This window comes from Nyctereutes procyonoides, unplaced genomic scaffold, assembly GCF_905146905.1.
Source record: "Nyctereutes procyonoides isolate TBG_1078 unplaced genomic scaffold, NYPRO_anot_genome, whole genome shotgun sequence".
Taxonomy (NCBI): domain Eukaryota; kingdom Metazoa; phylum Chordata; class Mammalia; order Carnivora; family Canidae; genus Nyctereutes; species Nyctereutes procyonoides.
In genome coordinates, this window is record NW_026575035.1 from 2,129,702 (window position 1) to 2,141,458 (window position 11,757).

The window sequence follows — 11,757 nt, forward strand, 5'->3', positions numbered from 1 at the left end:
GATATAAAGTTATGGTTCTTCCAAGGAAGGAAAATACTATACACAGAGAAGTTCATTGAAAATGCTATTTAAGCTGAACCTTGAAAAAATAGGTACAAGGAAGTTGATGGGATAAAGAAAAGGGCATGAGCACGGGCAAGTACTAAAATAAATAAAATAAGTAAAATAAGACATAGTTCCTGCCTTCAAGAGGCTTTCAATTGAGGTGAAATGATACAACAGACATGGGTAAGAAAAAAATTTTGAGGCCAGCATAATACACAGCATGCTCAAATCACATCAGATATAGCTAACACTTAATTGTGGTATGGAAAGGTTAAATGCTATTTCAAGTAAGGAATCTGTCAATGTTTGATGAGGTACTGGGCCAGCCTTGAGGAGGACTAGGATTTACGGCGTTAGCAGGAAGGAAAAATGAGTGGAGTAAGAGCATCAGGTCGTGTGCTGAAGACAGTTCTCAAACTGCAGAGAGCATCAGACCCATCCAGAGGACTTGTCACAATACGGGTCCCTGGGCGCCTCACCCGCATTTCTGATTTAGTAGGTCTGGTGTAAGATGTGGCAAGTGGTATTCTAGCAAATTCCCTAGTCATGATGCTGATGGTCCTGGTCCAGGAAATCACACTTCGAGAACCACTGCTGTGAATCCGTCAGCATGCCCGCAGCACTAGCATTTACTTGGGGAAATACTGGAAAGTCAGATTGGCCAGGGAAGGCTACTGGAAAATATTAAAAATGAGTACACGTTAACTCTCTTTGTTTTCCTCGCTGAGGAGTCTCCATCTGAGTAGAACAATGAACATTCTTGGGTTGTTGTTGGTTTTTTTTTTTTTTTTTTCCTATTCTCCAATGGCTTCCTGGTTTAGAATAAATTATTGCGAAAGAACAAACTAATGCTTTTTTGACTCCAGAAGAAACTACTATGGTTAAAGCTGGATATCCTTTCAAGAGATGAGTTCTGTTGATCCCTTCTGCAAGCATATTTCTTAACGGCTTTGTCCCTGCCATCTACTGTGGGATTAGTGTTATGGAGTTTTATGTAGTGGATGGCCACCATCACGGCCAACCCTCCTTAGAATCCAAGTATTAAAAAAAAAATTAAAAAAAAAAGAATCCAAGTATTAAAAACATTGACCAAAGCTACTTTGCAAAATAATATATTTTCTGATGGCTTTGATTCTCAAAGATTCACATCATTTATTGTCTCAAATATTATTTAAACAGAAGCTATAATCTTCATTCCATGATCCTTTTGCTTTTGCATGTTTAAATGAAAACTTACCACCATTGTTTCCTCGCATGTTAACAGAAAATAGTTTAATCCAGTTAATGTGAAAAAAGAACTCTACATTTAAAAATGTTTTAAAAATATCCTCATTCTGTCTGAAATGAAACAAATTCATAATCTTCTTTCTAATGCATAAGGTTATTTATGAGTTTCTCCTGGAGTTTGTAGGCTTGACTGAGGTGGGAATGGCTAGAAAGTGGAAAGTCTCTCCTACATATGTTCAGGATCGAGTTACATATGTTAAAGGATCGGGTTGTAGCATGCTGGACTCTGCAGCCAGAAATATGCAGTGTACTTTCCAAAATTCCCTTTAATCTTTTGACTTATTTAAGAGTGGTGTAGTATGCAAATGACAGTAATTAGACAACATTACAATACACACAGCTAATAGCATGATTCATATTTATGAAGTACTAATTTTATGTGAATACCAAAAATATAAGCTGATTATACTGTTCAAATTTTGAATTGAGCAAATAGACAAAAGAGCTCGGAAGGGAGTTTATTTTATAATGGTGAACCAAATTCATTATCGTTTCTCATGATTTAATACACGAAGGACAACTAAGGTATATAACTTTTAAGGTATTTCTTTATGTAACAAGAAATGACAGACTTTCATGTAATTAGGGGCTAAATGTGCTCATTTCTCCTTAAAGCTCAGAAAAGGGAATTTTTTTGTTGTCTTTTGTTTTTTTTTTTAGAAAAGGGAATTTTTGCAGCACAGTTGAGAGAGAGGTAAGGAGGGGCGCCGGGCTGGCTCAGTTGATAGAGCATGGGACTCTTGGACTGATCTCAGGGTTGTAAGTTCAAGCCCCACATTGGGTGTAGAGATTACTTAAAATCAAAAACAAAGAGAGAAAGAGGTAAGGAAACATTAGGTATGTTGAAAGCTGAAGAGGGTCTGTGAGGAACATGCCTAAGAATACACGATGACTTAGTGACCAGGAAAGACCAAACTTTTGGATGTGTCAAACGTCCTGACTCCTTGACCAGGACTCTCATCATACTTTGATAAGAAGGAGCTCCTTCTTAGTGGAGTAACTTTACCTTAGACTTATTTCCTATTAGCTTTTATTCTCCTCTCCCCTACGCTTTAAGCAACGTAGTAAAACAGTATCTTGAATGAAAATGAGTTGAACATAAGAAAGAACATTTTCTTTCTCCTCTAATATTCAAGATGGAATTTTAAAGTTTTTTTTTTCGTGGTCAGATGTATTTTTCTGTGAAGAATATTTATTAAATTGAGATCATGTTTCCCTTCATCTCTGACATCTGGTGCATATTGTCATTCCTGTTCTGCTGTTAGTGCGTTTGTGCATTGTGGTTGTCAGCTATAGACACGGGCTTCTCCAGTCTGATGTGTGAGGTTGTCGATGCAGCATGTTGTGTGTCACTTTGAGGAATAGGAGATGAGGTTCTAAGCAGGAACAATAGTTAATGTATTTAAACGAATGTTGTCTCTTCCCACCCTCGCCCTGGGAGAGCAGACTCCTACTTCACCCTGTCTTGCTCAGAACTGTTCCAGAATCCCTCCAGTATTCGTCCTCAAGTAGTTGGTGAGTCCTCTCACCCCGAATTTGGTCCCATTATTTTATTCACACTTTGGTTTTGACCAAGAGTACAATACTCATCTTGGTCAATGACCTCATCTGTCAGATGCTGCTTAAAAGATTGTTGATGATTTCTTAAAAATGAAACCCACCCAAGTCAAATCTACAGAGAAAGAATGATGGTGGGGTACAGCTGAGAGAGGACAGTGCAGGGAGAAGGTAACAAGGACCGTGGGCAGCCGCAGCAGCACCCAGGGGCAGGCGTGGCACCCCCAGGAGACTGCCTTGACCATAGGAGTTCTCATGTCTGTGAAATCCACGCACCCCCATCACACCTTGTACCATCGGTGCCCACCACGTATTCTCAGCATGGTTCTCAGCTAAGCACGGCCACAGATCAAAATCCGGCCTGTGCTTCAGGTGCCTGTGAGTCTCACTTTTAAATATCTGTGTAAAACAACACAAGAGAAATGCCCAGTGAGTGATTAACCGGGGACATTGGCGTGGCTATTGCTTAGTTCTGGAAACTCTCCTGCTTTTCTGATGCCATCTTTTGCTTCCTTACTCTCCTCACTTCCCTAGCCTGGGTCCCTCGCTCAGTCCCATCAGCCTCTCCCCTCCTGACTCTGTTCCTTGGTCCCCTTGACTTTGCCCCCCACGCCCCTCTTTCCCATGCGCTCCCTCCGCCCCTGCACCTGGGCTGGGAGCCCTCAGCACAGTCTCACTTTCTGTGCGGGGCTGACTTCTCTGCACCCTTTTTCTGGTGCTCGGTCTCTCTGAGGTATTCCCCCCGCCCCCGCCACCTCCCCAGGCCTGTGCTTCACAGAGAACAGAACCTCAGTCCCCCTCCCCAGACTTCACAACTCCTCTGAGGTCTCCCCCTCCCCTACCACGTCTCCAGGCCTTGTGCTTCACAGAGAACAACACCAAATATGAAAATATATACTAAAAGCAATTTTTAACAGAGGAAGGAAGGAAGGAAGGAAGGAAGGAAGGAAGGAAGGAAGGAAGAAAAGAAAGAAAAGGAAAAAAGGCAGGCAGGTATGCAGGCAGGAGGGCAGGGGGGCCATGAACCCTTTGCCCCCCTAACTTCTAATCTCCTCCTTTGAGCTCTTCCTCACTTTCACTTCGGAGGAAACCGTGTCCCCTGTCCCCTATTTCTTTCCAAGGCTGGCCTCGCCACCCCCAAACTCCCCCCAGCCCCGCACATGCAGGTATATCTGAGCCTTCTGCTCTCCTTCCAGAACTTTCTTTGCTGATGACCTCCTTCCTATCTATCTTCAGTATCTCCTTCCTCTCTTTCACTTGCAATTTCTAATCTTCCCTCTTCTCACAAATAACACCAACGTCCTTCCCCCTCTCTTTCCTTCTCGAGCTTCTGTGTCGCTCTGCCCTTTGCATTCCACACACCTGTCTCCAAAGCGGAATCTCATTCTCCCCCTGTGCATTCTTCACGGGCTCCTCCTGCACTCACGCTGCTCCTCGACTGAGCCTGGTGTCACTTACACGATCGGCGGAGGGGGAGGACCGCTGGGGGTGGGTCCGGCTCCACCATTCCCTGGGTGTGGGGCTGGCCGGGCTTCACCAGCCTGTGCCTCAGTGTCCTCACCGGTAGAATGGGCCACAAGGCTTTGGCCCCTTAATGAACGTCACAATACGGGAATGCCAGCACGCTGATTTGGACAGAAACCAGTAAGGATAACACATAAGGGGGACAAAGAGAGTGACCTAAAAATAGAAGAAAGGTGATCCATGCTGGCCCACTTCCCTGGGATGCTTTGGAGTTCCCCAGAGTGAACCCCGGGGAGTCCCCCTAGTTCCGCTTTGTGGCCTAACCTTTCCTGGGGTCTTCCCCACTGCCCCCCATGCTGAGAGAAATGGAGGGGGGGGCGTCATCTGTGGTGTCCAGGAACTTAACCTGAGCACTTCTCACTCGGCCCGGTCTTGCTGTGTGTTGCATGGTACTTAGTGTGAACTTGCCTGCCCTCAAAATGCTTCCAGGCCTTGCACACCAGCAGTGTTTCCCTCAGTGTGTTAGTGTGCTAGGGCCACTCTGACGGCCACACCCACATACTGGGGGGTTTGGCGACAGAAAGTTATCTTCTCATGATTCTAGAGGCCGCAGGTCTGAGAGCAAGTGAGGACCGGGCTGGTCTTTTCTGAGGCCTCTCTGCTTGGCTTGCAGATGGCCACCTTCTGGCGGTCTTCACGTGGTCTTCCCTCTGGACCTATCTGTGTCCTCATCTCCTCTTGTTTTTTTGTTTGTTTGTTTGTTTTAAGATTTTGTTTATTTATTTTGAGATAGGGAGAGCATGAGCAGGGGAAGGGGAGAGGGAGAGGGAGAGAATCTCAAGCAGACTCCACACTGAGTGAGCAGCCCGACGTGCAGCTCGATCTCGTGACCCTGCGATCACGACCTGAGCGGAAATCAACAGTTGGACGCTCAACTGACTGAGCCACCCAGGTGTCCCCTAATCTCCTCTTCTTATAAGGACCCCAGACACATTGGAGTAGGGCCGTCCTAATGACCTCATTTTAACCTAATTACCTCCATAAAGACCCTATCTCCAAACGCAGTCATTTTCTGAGATTCTGGGGCTTAGGACTTCAACCCTGTGAATTTTGAGGGGGCCACAATTCAGCCCACAGCACTCATGTTTGGTACCCACAATGAGCTAACATGGGGCCTGTCACATTTGTGTCTTTGGTTAAACAAAGGAAGAAACCAGGGAAGGGGACACGGCAGGATGCAGAGAAAAACAATCCTCATAACCTGTTTCTGATAGCATCTTGGGGAAGTGGTGGAGAAAGCAAGGAAGGTTAGTCATCACCTCTAATGTTTTCCTTTCAATAACATGTCCTCACACCCCAGGATTATGTCACTAGAGTTGGGTTTCATTCTCCTTGCAAAATGATACCGCTGGGAAGGATGACATACTAGAACTACAAATTGGAGCAAGACAGATTCTGCTTTTGTTATTTACTACTATGAAGCCTCCAGAGTCTGACACGTAGTAAATACATGTTGGCTACTGTTGGTTTTATTATTATCATCATCATCATCACCATCATCATCATCATCATCAACTTTAAGCTCTATGAAGACAAGAACATTTTGTATCTTGTCCATGGCTCTACTCCCTGGCCTCATGTGGTGCTGAGCAAATTGTAGAAGCTCAATATATTATTTGTTCAATAAATGAAGATAGTTAACCTCAGAGGCTCTCTTTTCTCATCTCTGAAAAGAACTAATATTTACTGAGCACTCACTATGTGTGATGCTTGTGTACCTGTTTAATGTGGATGATTACACTTTCCTCCTCACACCAATCATTTGAGGCAAGTACTTTTTTTTATCCTCGTTTTTCAGATGAGGAAACAGAGGCAGAGAGAGTTCAATAACTGGTCAAGGTTCCACAGCCCACAAACAGCAGAGCTCAGATTCTCTTGGACTCAAACCAGAAATGCCAATCAGTGTACTCTACCGTGTCCCTCGTGTCCAGAAGGAGGGTGGAAAATAGCTACTTGACAGGCTCGGTGGGGAGGACTGACTAAAATTTGTAGGGGGAGCTCAACAAATATCACACACACCCTGGCACTTCACTCCATTTACCTTGCTGTCCAGATAGAACCTGTCTTCTAACCAACAGCTCTTCCCAGACTGTCCATTGACCCAAACACCCTGTGGCCACTGCCCCCCTTTTCCACTTCCCTTCATCGCAGAACTACTCTGGACTCAAGCGAGGTCTGTACTTGGTGTTCTCACCACCCATGTTGTCTTGACCCCACTCAAGTCAGGCAGGAGCCTCTCCTCTCTTCTGCAACGGCTCTTAGCAAGATGACCAAACACATCCGATGAACAAATCCAACTGTGTCACTTTCCTAGGCTCTTGGCATCATTCAGCAGAGCTAATGACGGGTCCTCAAAACACCCTTTTCTCAGAGCTTCCTGGCTTCTGTCTCAATCTTCTGGATTCTCCTTCTGGGTCCCCCCCCCCCCCCCCGCTGGCCTACCCACCTCCATTTTGCATGTAAATGTTGATTTACCCCAGGCTGAAATTTCCTTCTTTATCTGCATTCTCTGGCCAGGAAATCACATCCAGAGCCATGACTTAAATGCCATCTGTACGTGGATGGTTCCAAATTTCTGACTCCAGCCCTGACTCCTCCCTGGAGTTTCAGATTTATGGATTCAGCTTCCCATACAACATTGCCACTTGCAGTTCTAACGGGCATCTCTAACTTAACATGCACACTGTCCTCCGTACTGCATTTCCTTCCCTTTCTCACCCAGACCTTTCACATTCTCCCCCACTTGAGTGATGCCCCTATTCATTGTTCAGGATAAAAATCTAGGAGTCTCCCTTAATTCCTTATTTTCTCTCATCATACTTTGAATCCATCAAGCCCTGTGGAAGGCTTTACCTCCAAAACGTAGATCAAACTCATCTATCTTAAATGCCCTTGGAATTCAAGTAGAGCTTTGACATGAATTACAAGGCTCTGTGTGGTCTAGCTTCTGCCTGCCTCTAAGATGGCAGTATGGCCACAACCCCCATTGTTTGGACACATTGAAATATCGTCCTTGAACACAACAGGCTTATTTATGTCTCAGGGCCTTTGCACTTGCTATTTCTTCTGCTTGGATTTCTTTCTCCCAGATCTTCACATGACTGTCTCCTTCTTATCACTCAGGTCTCAACTAAAATATCACCTTCTCAGAGAAGATTTCCATGAGCACCTTGGTTAAGATATCTTCCCAACCACAACTTCATGTCCCGCTATTAGTTAGGAAAGTGGCTTCAAATAAGAATAAACCTGGGGCAGCCCGGGGTGGCCCAGCGGTTTAGTGCCACCTTCAGCCCAGGGTGTGATCCTGGAGACCCGGGATAGAGTCCCACGTTGGGCTCCCTGCATGAAGCCTGCTTCTCCCTCTGTCTGTGTCTCTGCCTCTCTCTCTTTCTCTCTCTCTGTGTGTCTCTCATGAATAAATAAATAAAATCTTAAAAAAACAAAAAAAGAAAAAGAATAAACCTGGTACGGGCCTAAGCTGGTAGACCTTTGTCTCACATATTAAGATATCCAGGGTAGTTAGGTCAAGGCTGTTCAAGCCTCAATGATGCTATCAGGGACTCTGGTTCTTTCTCACATTTCTGCTCTGCCCCCCTTAACATCTCGACTTTCTTCCTTGTGATTTCGCTTCAAGGTCACAAGACAGCTGCTGCACCTCTGGGCATTATATCTGTATCCCAAACAAGGAGAAGGGAGAGTTCAAAGGATCAAAGTGATTTCTTATGTGGCTCTGCATTTTATTGGACCCAAAGGCCTCCTCATAGGGTTCAACCTGGAGTCTTGGACTTGGGTCCCATAGTCCCTAGCACCTAGCAGTAAGTGATGGTGGAGACACAAGCATTTTATCTTCCCACCATGTATACTAGAGAATGCAAGGCAGAGGGGGGTATAAATTATTGGGGTCAGCTAATCCCAGTCACCTTTTATGCCATATTGTCCTGTGTACCTTTTTCATAGAACTTATGATCTGAAATCACCTTGTTTTATTTATCTGTTTTCTTACTGTGTCCTCTGATTTCAAGTAAGCTGCATGAGACGGGTGACCTTGTATCTTTTCTTTAGGACTATGACTAGAAGCGACCCAAGCACACAGTAGGAAGGCAGTAGCTAGCAGTGGGTTCTTGAATAAGCCATCCAAAAACAGCTAAGATTTGCCTCTGTTACAAATGCATTTCTATTATGCACAAAACACTCACAACGCACTAGATCATTAAAGCTTAATTGTTAAGTGTCCTATGCAGATTGACTGGCATGCTGTTGGGACACCAACAGCTGAGTGAACTGTCCTGATCTGAGGAGTAACAGTGGGCCTGTTCACAGCAGCTGCATTGATAGGATTGATGGTATCGTCTGTTAGGTCCACACTCCCTCTCAAAGCTGCTTTTGCAATGATAGCTCGATTGGCAGACTTTCCTCCACGGGTTAGAGAGAAGCTCAGTGTCCTCCCAAAGCACTCAGCCACTGGCCATATCATGTGGATTTGTGACCTGCTTCACTAAACTTCCTGGCCGCACACAAGCTCTGGGATATTAAATAAAATATGAATGACATACACACAGGCCTGGTCAGGCTCATGGGAAGTTTCTATGGCAGCCCAAGTTTCTATTTGAAAGAAGAGATTCAGTGGTGGCTCTAAAGCTCAGGGTTGAAGATGGTCACTGGAGTCTAGATGTGCCTGGCAGTGCCTGATGGGCTAACCAAGCGGTCCTTTCTGCAGGGGGCACTGAATAGTGATGGAATCCCTCGCCCTTACAAGTTCAGCCCAATACCAAAGTCTCGAAGCTCTGCAGAAAGAAGAGATACTGAATACTGCCCCTTGCCTTCAGGTGAGCTCTTCATGGACTGGTGTCTGAATCTAGGGGAAATAAGGAGCTGTAAGTACATATGGGAAGAAGCATTGATTTTTTTTTAAACAAATCTTTCAAATCTATGGCACAAAGCTACATTGCTTTGGTGTATATGTAATGGAGAAGAAGAGGTGTTTCTTCCCCTTCTTCATGGCTCACAGCTATGGCCCTTGCATGGAGGGCGTCAGAGAACACAGAACTCCCTCAGCTTGTGGAGGTCTCTAATGTGGTGGCCACACCTATAGGAACTTATTCCTGAGCACACTACAGACATCTTAGAGAATGCTCAGAAACAAGCAGGAGAGACCTGGTGGGGATAGAGATATTGCAATGGTGGGTAGGAGTGAGGGGGTCTGTTTCATTATTTGTAAGAGGAACTCATTTTTATTTTTATTTTATTTTATTTTATTTATTTTATTTATTTTGTTTCAGGAACTCATTTTAAACATTAGTCCCAGCCCCCACTTTAGTCCAACAAAGCCCAGGGAAAATGGGCCACATAAATTTTTTTGAGCAAACATTTACTGCCAGGTACTGTACTAGACATTGAAGAGCACGGGAACAAAATAGATAAAGCCCCTACTTTCACAGAGCTCATTTCTTTGTAGAGGAAGAGATGGAGAATAAATGAACTTCAATAACGGAATTGAAGGAAGGGCTAAAAGTTGGATATAAAAAGAAAAATCAATTTAGAATATTGAACCAGACTCAAAAGAGAAGTTTAGGGAAAATTACTTTTAGGGGGAAGATACCAACTCCATCTCCATTTCCATCTCCAGCAGGTCATACCCAGCGTCACCATGAGCCAGAACAGTCCTCCTGAGGCCAACACTTTTTGCTCCTTTCCCATGTACCAAAAAAATCCCATTGTCTTCATCACACAAGTGACAGCCTGGCCTGGGGATTTATGAGCATGATGTCTCTGTGGCTGGGCTGTGAGCACCTGCACCCTGGGTTCCGGAGAGCCTCGTGCAAGGGTGAGCCCATGGCGGGGGGTTGAAAATATCTGTTGACCGTGTGACAGAGCGAATGAATGAAGTGGAGTCACGTTGCAACAGGTGAGCTTTAGGTCAGACGTAAGTGTTTCCTGTCAGGCTCATGAAATGCTCAAACAGCTGTGAGGGGGAGCTTGTGGTTTGCACCATGTCAGGCTTCAGCTCAGGGAGGATTAACCCATTGGCTGCAGCAAAGTTACTGGGAGTGGATCTGTTTCAGCCACTGCACATGCTGGAGAGCCATCAGGTCAGTCCGGCTATGGCCACTGAGGGCCTTTGCAAATGGTTCTGGAAGCCTAAAAACAGTGGGTGCCACAATGCACGGAACTCTCATGAACATCAGGCCAAGTCCTAAAAACATTCTACTATTTGCTACAGTGACCAAAGAAAGGAAAAAAAAATTGTGTGTGCGTGTGTGTGTGTGTGTGTGTGTGTGTGTAATAAGTTTGTTAAGTTCTGCAAAATGTTTGGAATCTTGTGAATGACACTCATTTTCCTAGGCTGATCTCATCTTAAACAGCAAAATACGTCTTGGAATCACCTCGTCAGAGCAGGTAAAAATCCTGACCAGGTAGGCAGAGACTGTTTGACAGTCCTGGGGAATATGAATGCAAGAGAATGAGAAGTGAAGCACACGGTTTGTTCAGCAACACTGAAAAAACATTTGGAAATAGCAAAGTGGAAAAAAGGAAGGACTCAGTCGTAAAGAGATATGGATCCAGAGAACAGACTGGTGGTTTCCAGAGATGAGAGGTTAGGGGAGAGTGGGCAAAAGGGGTTGAAGAGTTTGAAATTTCCAGTTATAAACAAGTCCTGGGGATATGATGCACAGCATGGGGTCTACAGTTCATAATACTCTACTGTATACTGGAAAATTGCTAAGAGAGTAAATCTTGAAAGTTCTCATCATAAACAAAAAAAAATTTGTAACTATGTGTGGTGATGGATGTCAGCTATACTTATTGTGGTGATCATTTTGCAGTGCATGCAAACACTGAATCACTATGTTGTACACCTGACACTTACACGATGTTTTATGCTAATTATATCTTCATTCAAAAATAGTAATGAGAGCACACCTTGCCCATCGTCTGTTTACTTTAACCAGGCTTCTCAGTAGAAATGCACTCTACATTATGACCCAGCCCACAATAATGACGAATCACCTACCTACCTACCTACCTGAGACAAGAGTTTCATAAAACAATACTTTCCTTACCATGTGCAATGCACTCTGGTGTCTTCCAATAAATTCTTTTTCTTTTTAAAAAATGCTGGTGAGGAGCACCTGGGTGGCTCAGTTGGCTAACCATCTGCCTTTGGCTCAGGTCATGATCTCAGGGTCCTGGGATCCAGCCCAGAGTTGGCCTCTCTGCTCAGCAGGGAGTCTGCTTCTCCCTCTCCCTCTGGGCTTGCATGCAAATAAATAAAAAATAAAATAAAATAAAATAAACATTTAAAAATGCCTATGAAGTTCTGTGGCTTTGGGCCATGGCCCCAGG

The 11,757-nt window shown here is 44.6% G+C and overlaps 1 long non-coding RNA gene across 1 annotated transcript in view; it reads left to right on the forward strand.

Moving 5' to 3' along the window:
* Positions 1 to 11,319, forward strand: part of LOC129505191 (uncharacterized) — a 36,071-nt gene extending 24,752 nt beyond the window's left edge. Inside the window, exons 2-4 of the long non-coding RNA XR_008663493.1 lie at positions 9,131 to 9,239; positions 10,040 to 10,237; positions 10,756 to 11,319. This is a non-coding gene — a long non-coding RNA (uncharacterized LOC129505191). The remainder of the gene's footprint in view (positions 1 to 9,130; positions 9,240 to 10,039; positions 10,238 to 10,755) is intronic.
* Positions 11,320 to 11,757: the final 438 nt, after the last annotated feature.